Genomic DNA, 10,010 nt, shown 5'->3' on the forward strand with positions numbered 1-10,010 from the left:
AGCATAGTGGAAAAGAACAGTGGCGCGAAAATCAAAGCACACAACCAGGAGCATTAATATCAGGAAGAACCAAGCTTTTCAAAAAAACAACGTTTAAACACATAGAAATTAAAAATCATTTTATTAGAAGCAAAGTGCAGGTAGCGCGGAACAATGAACTTAATTAATTGCCAACGAAGATAACTTAGTAAATACATTTACAATAACAAAAAGTAAAGTTAAAATAGATCATTTTCAACATTTTCTATGTAGCCAAAATGACACTGCCGTATGTATAAGTGTAATGTAAGTGTTTGCCAAGCCACGTCTTTATAATGAAATAAGGAAAGTGTAGTAATTTGTGTAATAATGTCACCCTATCATTGTGAACTTAATCTCATGATAGATTATTATCAACCAACCATGTAGCGTCCTTTATATGTAAATTACGTGTATCAGCATGTGCTTATTTGTAATTTTTGTAGATTCTTGCAATGTAGAAGTTTTCATTGAATGTTATAAATAATTTTGTCAGCAGCAACGCGAGTCACAATCACTGTCACAAAATAAATTCACTAGCACAGTGTGAAAGAATGGATATTTACCATAGGTTTTAATAAAGGTATGTAAAACAGAGCTACAAAAGCTTTTCAAGAGTTCAGCAATATATATATATATATATGAAGTATATAAATGAGCAAAAGTTCCATATTCGTGATCGTCCAGACTTTGTAAGCTCTGTTTGTTCAACTCAGGGTTCCATTTTTGAGATGTTGCCATTTAGTCTTACAGTAAAATATTATCACTCTTTTAAAAACCCTTAGTATTCTACAAAACTTCACCAAGTAGCTACCAGGTAGCTACAAATCTTTCTTTTCTAATCATCCCTCCATTAAGAATCGACAAAATCATCACCACTACTCTGTCAAGTACTTCTCTACTGAACTTGATGACATGATCAACCACATATTTATGTAATCAGCACAAATTTACAACGGCTTCATTTTCGTGAGAAGTTCTTCGGTATTTTCTGCACTTTTTACCCTGATTAAAAAACTGACAGGCTTGGAATTATCGCCTTCTTTACGAAATACGGGTGGGTTTTGCACGCCTAGAAGCAACACACTGTCTTTCCCCGATCTCGACATGAGTGTAGATTCATTAATGATGACGTTAAGATTAGTTTTACCCAAGGACGTATCATTACGTATTATCACCTGAATCAATATTAATGTTGTACCAAGAATTTGGCCAATCTGAAAAAATGCAAACCTAATATTCAACCAAAATAAGAAATAACAGCCAAAAGTGTTTCTTAGCTTGTACTTAGATTCGTTTATTCAATAATGACGTGAAATGTGACAAGTGGGGTTCTCTTTAAGACCAAAAATAATTGAGAGTTATATATTTACTATAGTTATACGTTTAGAATAGTTAGTATAGTTGTACGTAACGTTATAAAGGAAGCTCATTTAAACTTATATAAATTTTTAATGAGCCTGCTCGGACGCAATAATAAAATTCCAAATTTTTTTGTCCATTCCGAATTAGAAGAAATCTTAGATGGTCACGTACTAATGCATAGCACATTAGGTAAAACACACCCGGATTCTTAGATTCAAGTTATGTACATGAATTCAAAATACGATTGAATAATTACCATAGTGATGATATATAATTATTATTTCACTTATTAATAGGTAACTCAACTCAGTATTTGACTAACCAAATAAGCAGAATTGTATGGTAAGAATAAAGATTCTAAACATAACGACAAGTACGTTTCACTACTCATGAACTTTGAAAATTAAAACAAAGTTCAAACGCATTTTTGAAAAAATTGTCAAATCGGGAATAACATTTACAGAAATATAAGTTTCAAAGTTGCAGCCGACGTCAGTGCCAATTGTTCAGGATTGGAGATCTCAAAAACCTTAATTATAACATAACAGCCGAGACTATCAAAAATCGTTTAAAGACAAAGAGGGCGATTTTATTAATCAGAATTTTTAGAAAAATGTTATAGAGAGAAAAATCTTAAAAAAACAGCGTTACCATTGCCAAAAAAAAACATGCAGTTAAAAAGAGACTGGAAATTCACCGGTATAGACAGGATCGAAACAAGAACTCTTGTGAATATTCATCTATTTAGCTCTTTCCGAGTTATTTCTTTTAAAATTAAAATCACTAACAAACAAAAAATCAGTCTGTCAGAAATAAACAGATAAATATCCCCCCCTCCTCCTATACAGTCAACGTTCTAGATTCCTGTGCGTAGCCAAACTGCTTGTTTATAGTCCTGTTTATTGGTTTGTCTTTGTTGACTTACTTAGAAAATAATAAATTTGATAATGAAAAATAATATGGCTTGATTGAACATATTTGTCATCATCCACGGTAAGATGCAACATTTGCAAAAGTTACTTTTATTTGACTTTGAATCACCTTTTCAATTTTTTGGCAATAGCCATGAAATAGCATCAGTTGTTTGTTGTGGCACTCTTGTAATGATTGAGGCCTTACTTTCCTCGAAATTTGAATTCAGTCCATTTAGGCATCGTAGTTTTTGCAAACGTTCATGTCTAGCGAAGCTAGTTTCTTTTCCAGCAGTTTTTTCTGGATCAAATATGGTTCATGCAGCTTCTTGTAAAAAATTTTTCTCGAAGGATTGTTTATTAATAAATTTTCGAGAGTATTTAGTCTGGATGATACGCTATAATTCAAGATAATGGAGACAAGTAGCAAGGCTTCACGTGCCGTCCCTGATTTCGACTGATTGCTACAACACGCGCAACATTTCCAAACTTCCAGCCCGAGTTTGGATCGCCCCTGGCGCGACAAGATATGATGATGATGATGATTTAAGATAATTATTTTAGTCTATGCATATTTTTTGCAAAGTTAAGTCAGCATCTTGAATTAACAGACTCAAAAATTATTGATTCCATGTAAAGAAAGAATATAAAAATTAATATGCATCTGATATAAGAGTTTTTCCCAGACAATCTTACTGTTTTTAACGGCTAAGTTGTTTTTTATATGTCTTTTATTGACGAGAGTAAATCAAAATAGCAATCATCGCTCGTACACGTGACACGTCTTAGTCCTATTAGCTATGTAGGTACTAGTTATGATTTATACCTTAGCTGCTACCTTAACAATCCTATTGCCATATTTAACTAATTTTATTTGCACTAGTACTAGTACTGCTTGTGAAGCACTTATCCTTCATGTACCATAAATGATCGTTAATTAATTGATTCTGTGAACGTTGACCAGAAATTTCCACTGACTTTGAAACTATTATTTGTGTTTGTATGTAACATGTGAAATATTGGAATTATCATTAAATGTCTCATTTACATTCCACTCAACATGTTACATTCTTAATTTAACAAATAACTAGCTCGATATGGTAACCAGCAACTAGTTTCAGTGGTCAGCGTAGATTTGTCTCCACTTATAGAAGTCGTGATTTTCCCACTCACTCACGTATCATGTAAAAAACTTCAATTTTGGCTACTTTTTGTCGCCAATTGCTCACACTTCAAAAACAAGCGTAGTCTGTATGATTCAGGAAAGGGTTTTTATACAAAAATTCCATTTGATACAGAGTTTAATTGAAGTTTTAAAAGTTGATTTGTTCAAATCAAATATGAAAATTTAAGACAATCATGTATAATTTCTTTAGGTATATAAATAATAGAGAATTATGTAATTTAAGACAATCATGTATGTTCTTTAATTTATCACAAAATCAATTAAGAAATATTCAAAAACAACAAGTGAAATGAAAAATTTCATGTTCACCTTAAAAACATTTTTATATCAGACATAAAGTTGTTTATTTAATGTACAAATTTTAAAACAATTTGTCGTAAAACATTAAATACTGACGAATGTCACTCTTCTTTGTGTGGCAAAGAACACTCGTGCGTAAATATCCCAGGATCATACGAAAGCCTATGCTCGAATGGATACATTTTTTCAAATCTAAAAAGAAAAGTTTCTGTAAGTTGGTCTTTCTAGATCTTATAACATATGTTGCAAGCTTACCCGGCTACATAGAAATCATCTAGAATATACAACTTCATAATGTCATTATGGTCATTAAGACAATAACATCTACCAGTTGTCTTCATAGTCCTCTATGAAATAGTGATAATATTAGTACTGCACTACATTCCAGAAAAACTTTGCTACCAGGTCTTTTCTTTATATTGCTAATAAAATGAATCAAAACAAACTTTGCTCCATTTCATGGGTTGTGATTGGTGTGACCGACCCCTGACGTTTCCTTTATACTCTCTATCCACGGTGGATAAGGTCTTTTTAGCGTCAGGAAATTATTTTTAAAAATATTGGTAAACTTTGGTAAATAATTTCATAAATTGAAAATTACATAGAAAAGTATGTTGCGTTTCATAAACAAAACAGGAAAGCATCGGTATGTTTGGTGTTAATATAAATGTTTTGAATTACGACTTTCTTTGATGAACAAATAAACATTTTGTTGTTGTAAAACGTTGTTATTGATAGACGCCACATCATTTTTGTTACAATGTCAGTTTACGTTATAAACTTATTTTATGGCTCACAGAAAGTTGATCTTTATTTTATTCTATTTACGAAGACGATGTTTACTCGATCCTCCGACAGCAATTTCAGCCATTTAGGCCTCCGTCGTCTTTCTCATTTGGGATAGCTAACAAAAACTAAAAATTTATACACATTTAAACTGACATTGTAACCCTATTAATTTTAACTTTATAATGCAGAGTATCAAGAGAAACTTACGTACATCTGTGCACTCTTTTCTTCAGTAAAGCAACTTAGTTTAACCTCAACTAAACTTTATGCTATAATTTTCACAAGATATGCTCTGTTCGACTTTCCTTCAGCCACACCTCAAATCCTCGTGTCGCAGCAATGTCGAACTTATATGTGCTAACATATAGTTATCCAAACGTATGAATATTTGCATATTACTTCAATGCGAAAGACGAAAGGAAAAACTTGCTGTTACAGGCTAATAGTTATCTTATGAATGTTTTTATGCAGTGCGGTGTTTGAAATTAAATGAGATATGATCTTCGCACTTAGCTGGACAATTTAAGCAATCGTCTCAGGACCTGAAAAAATCAGTTGACTCAACGGGATTCGAACCCATGACCTCTGCGGTGCCGTTGCAGTGCTCTGACCACTGAGCTATGAAGTCACACAGTGGTGAGCAGGTCAATATTGTTGGGCTATTGTTGGGTTCGAATCCCGTTGAGTCACCTGATTTTTTCAGGTCCTGAGACGATTGCTTAAATTGTCCAGCTAAGTGCGAAGATCATATCTCATTTAATAGTTATCTTGTTAACTATCTTACTGCCGTACAGGAAACAATCTTTCTGATTGTGCCAAACCTTTTGGCATTTGACAAAGATGCCATGTTAGCATAGCTTAAAACTCCAAGCCTGCACAACGACGCATTAACCAGGTAATATAAGTCTGTGAATATTTATACATAGATAGGACGGATTATTTTCTAAAATTATTTAAAGTACGCGTAATCGAGTAACACTTATTGAAATTATGGTGGACTAAAACTTAATCTGCATATTCTGTTGTAATCAGTGCAGAAGCAAACAAACGCTTGTGGAAGAAAAGGCCAAAATTAATGTGCAATGTGTGGCAGCAAAATTGCCCTTTAACACCACAACACTACTGGTCACTCTTATGCTCCAGAATAAAACATCAGTTATTAATAGAAAGGACTAAAAGATAAAAGATTTGCAAAACAAAGTATGAAGATTTTCAATGACAGCTTAAGCAGAAAAAATTTTTTCAAAGCATCAGTTTGTTCTTCGTACAAAGAAATAATGCCAAAAATGCTCTAAACGTTCCCATTTGCTCTATCCCATATTTCATCTCCGTAGGTTGCCATGTTTTCATTTTCTGTAGACCACCCAAAAGCACTTTTATTGCGATTCAGAAATAGAGCCAATGAAAGTCAGTTACAGGAAATTAAAATAGTTGACGTACGTCACTGAACGAGTAGTGTAAAGAGTAGTGTTATATTAGAATTTATTTTGTTAAAAAATAATCATATCAAGTGATCATTCACTATCAAGTGATCAAACAATTTTAAATAAATATGACGGGAGCAATATAATTGTTCTTAGCAATATTAGGATTATTTAAAAAGTGGCCCTTGTCAGTTAAGTTCACATTTGCAGTCAAAAATTTCAAAAAGATGTTAAATAAACTTAAAAGAAGGTGTATGCGAAAATATGCTTGATATTGCTAATTCATAAAAGTTTGTATGTTTTATGTATGATATGCATGTTATGTTTGTGTGAATTTTGTCCTTATTATAAAAGCTCACTAACACTCACATTCATTGAGTGCAACACAAGCCTTGAAAAGTTACAAGATGACTTTGTAGCCATGCTTAGTAATTGTGATTGGGAATAAGCTTTTATACAAACGTTGTTCTTGATGTTATATCCAAATTCTTAACTGATTTTTGAAGGTTTTTTATTGTAACAGAAGACAACAAATATCTGTTTTATACTTGAAGCAGAGGAGGCAGATGCATCAATACCGTTGGTTCTACAGATATAAGTATTTATTTTTTTTGAAATGTATGTTGTAATAGCACTTATATTTTGCAATGGACAAGGTTTGCGCTGTGTAATTTAAAACTTTTAATCGTGATTTGTGGGAAGAATTCGCTTTCCTTTGCACTTAGTTTAAATGCGACGTTGAAATTTAACCAAAGACAAGATAGAAACTTGTTTGTAAATTTTCAGGGTTCAATACTCGTTATTTGTGCTTATTGTATCATCTAAAGCTTTCTATAAATTGTGAAAGACATAATTGACATTGAATTGTCGTTGCTTCTTTAAAACTACTATTCACTTTTCCTTTTTTCATTAGTTGCAGGTGTTTCAGGCTTTATAACGACATTAGTACTGGTACTCATGGTAAAAAATTTATTTATTGAACATTTTAGATACGTAAAACATTTGCTTTTACGTCGTAAAAATATCTTTGTTTCATGATTTGATTTTTATATTTGTCAACTTCTGTTTGTTATAGCTACTAAATAATCAACATTTTCTGCTCATTCAACTCAATTTCTTTCTCTGACTTACTACGTACAACAGCTTTAGTTTCATCTTATGTCATACATCTTTATTGCAAATATATTTTGCCATAATGGAAACAAATTCTTTTCATGAATACTAGTGCAAAACAATCAACTTAGAACTTTAAATTATTCCTTTACATATTACATAATTAACGGCCTTTTTCAAAATTTCATCTTGTGCATTCTTGTTTGATTCCTGTTTTAATTCCTTTTTTCTAGGTTACGTCATCAACAGGACTTCTAAGGTGTGAAATGATTGGTTTTTTCATCCATCAATCATCTGCTCACAAACGTGAATTTCTTGCAGACTTTCGTATTTTGAAGTGTTTTTGTTCACCCATCATTTATTTATTATTTTCTTTGTTAGTTTGATTGTTCATGGCATGCAGTAAGTTGGAAAAATAACATTGACTTGTTACTCTGTGCAACGTCTTCTTTTTGCTGTAGTACCCAGGCTCTTCTCTTGCAATAGCCGTACACATTAATCTTTTTATAGAGGTTTAATACGTTGAAATACAAATGTTAGGGATCAAGATCCTGAATTTTGTCAATTATCACCAAAATGTCAAATTGATTCTCATTTTGAGTCCGCAGGACCACAGGTCAGCAAATCTGTTGTTTAAATAAACATAGAAACGTATCAAATAGAGATATTTTCTTATTTCAGTTGTTGAAATGGGTAGTAGCTCCGTTGTCATTATATTTCATTGAATGATTTATTCGTTTTCTAGATCTTTACAAACTGTCACTGTAACCAAGGTGACTGTTTTTGCTGTCGTCATTAAACCATTCCGCCAATACGACAATCCATTTCTTTATTGTTGTTGTTATTTAAAGATTGTGAAACATCCATCAAATGTTATTGAAATTCAAATGAAGAAATCTGGGTTTTCATATTTACCTTGTCAGGTTAGGTCATAAAATATTCACATATTTCTTCATAACCGTCATTTCTTATAGATTTTTCACTGTTTCAGTGTGCACCAATAAAGACTTTTTTGTGCAAAATACTATGTTGACTGTCAATGGTTTGGTTATTGAGGGACTGGGGCTTTCTTATTTATTGAAAAATAACTTTTTTCGCGGTGTTCTCTGATCTGACGTTCTACATTTATTATAAATTATTCATTGTTGTAATGTACAAATTATGACATTTTGACATGCTATGGTCAGCGAGTTGTTGATTTCTCAGGTTAACGGAGGGTTCCTAACCCCCTTCCCAAGGCCTTCCCTGTAACCGTTATCTTGTGGACAGTCATTCATTCATATGTTATTATAAACGTTATTTTACAGTATGTGTTTCCTCAATGTCCAAAAATTTCTCATTTGGAGTGTCATCCATTTACTTTAACCTCCGTACGTGCTTACATTTATCGCTGACATAAAATATTTGTTCCATCGACGTATATGTACAACTATAAACTTTATTTACAGCCCAGAGAAAGAGACGTTTAGCGTTCATATTCGCACTGCTGGCGACTGGACAAGTTTGTAGTTTGAATCTGAAACTTTTTTCATCGTTATTTACTGATTTTATTAAAATTTCTGCTTTTTTTTGTGCAGTTGCTCTATGAAATACCTGCACTGGAAAGAGAATAGAAACAAATAATCTTAATGATGTACCAAGGTTTACTACATTATTACTACAGGTATTGTTGTTATCTTTACAGTAGTTCAGAAATATTATATCATTAGGATAGAGATGACACAAAAAAAACCCCAATAAAATCACACTTCAAGTCAACTATTGTTTTGATCGACGAAAACTGAAGTCAATGACGAAAGATAAAACAAATCAATGTTTAAAATATTTATTAAAGCGTATTATATTTGAGATATAGAAACAAATTTAATGTTAATTAAGGGTTTCAAAATCTAGTACAACTTGATTAACAGCGGGTAAAACAGTGCTCTATAATTTTATCTCTTACAAATTTGTCACAGTGTTGATAAACACCTCGATCGATTTCAGCGTAGTGAGCGTACACTTGATGATCTTTGCAAACTTTTTGTAATCAAAATATCTTACGTTATGGCTCAAAAGAACTGGTCATCTTTGAAATCAACCGTTAGTTTGAAATTTGCATGATTCAGCGGCAATGATTGATCTCCCCGATAGGAGGTATAAATGTAATTAAAATAAGTTTCTTGACTGGGAATTTTAATGCACTGTAGCTACTATATTATACGTATGTAGTTATTAATTTATTATGTATTTAACTGCTTTTAATTAAGGCTCCTTGAGGATCAATTTTTGCTGAATCATGGAAATTGTAAATGTCTGATAATTTCAAATATTGTCAAGGTTGAAAAATGAGACATCACCATGAAATATGTGATAGTCAGTCAACAAACCAGCAAAATCAAAGTGAAGCACCTTTCATGTTGATGGAAAAATGTTCAAAGGTTAAAGAATGCGACTTTGACCAAAATTTTTTTAACGCGCTTGCATTTCACTTATTTACCTTCCAAATCGCAACAAACAACATAGCATTCCATAGCTAGAACCTGCACTTCTTTTTTTTAATATTTAAAACTACAGTTATTTATTCAGTAATTTACAAACATCAGCATATAAAAGGTGAATTACCTTTTTTTGAAACACCCTGTATGAAGAACTTAGATTCCCAGACCGTGGAAGCTCCCCTTTGGATAAATAAACTTAAATGTATATTTTATTAAATACGTGTATAATTTACGGAAAATAAAAAAATAAGAATCAAAGGAAGATATCATAATCCAGCCCTTTAATAACACCATGACAACTCGTAGCGTATAGCAAGTCTACCAATGCTATGAAAATAAATATTTTTTTTGTTCAATTACTTTTTCGTTACTCACTACACTACATATGAGATGACAACAGTAAATATGGGCCAGACACACATAA

The 10,010-nt window shown here is 32.1% G+C and overlaps 1 long non-coding RNA gene across 1 annotated transcript; it reads left to right on the forward strand.

The window, feature by feature from the left end:
• Positions 1-7,659: 7,659 nt before the first annotated feature.
• Positions 7,660-8,298, forward strand: LOC124457798. Its single transcript, XR_006952801.1, has 3 exons — positions 7,660-7,722; positions 7,852-7,879; positions 7,958-8,298. It is a non-coding gene; the product is annotated as an uncharacterized LOC124457798 (long non-coding RNA).
• Positions 8,299-10,010: the final 1,712 nt, after the last annotated feature.

Source organism: Xenia sp. Carnegie-2017, unplaced genomic scaffold (assembly GCF_021976095.1).
Source record: "Xenia sp. Carnegie-2017 unplaced genomic scaffold, XeniaSp_v1 HiC_scaffold_6, whole genome shotgun sequence".
Lineage (NCBI taxonomy): Eukaryota > Metazoa > Cnidaria > Anthozoa > Malacalcyonacea > Xeniidae > Xenia > Xenia sp. Carnegie-2017.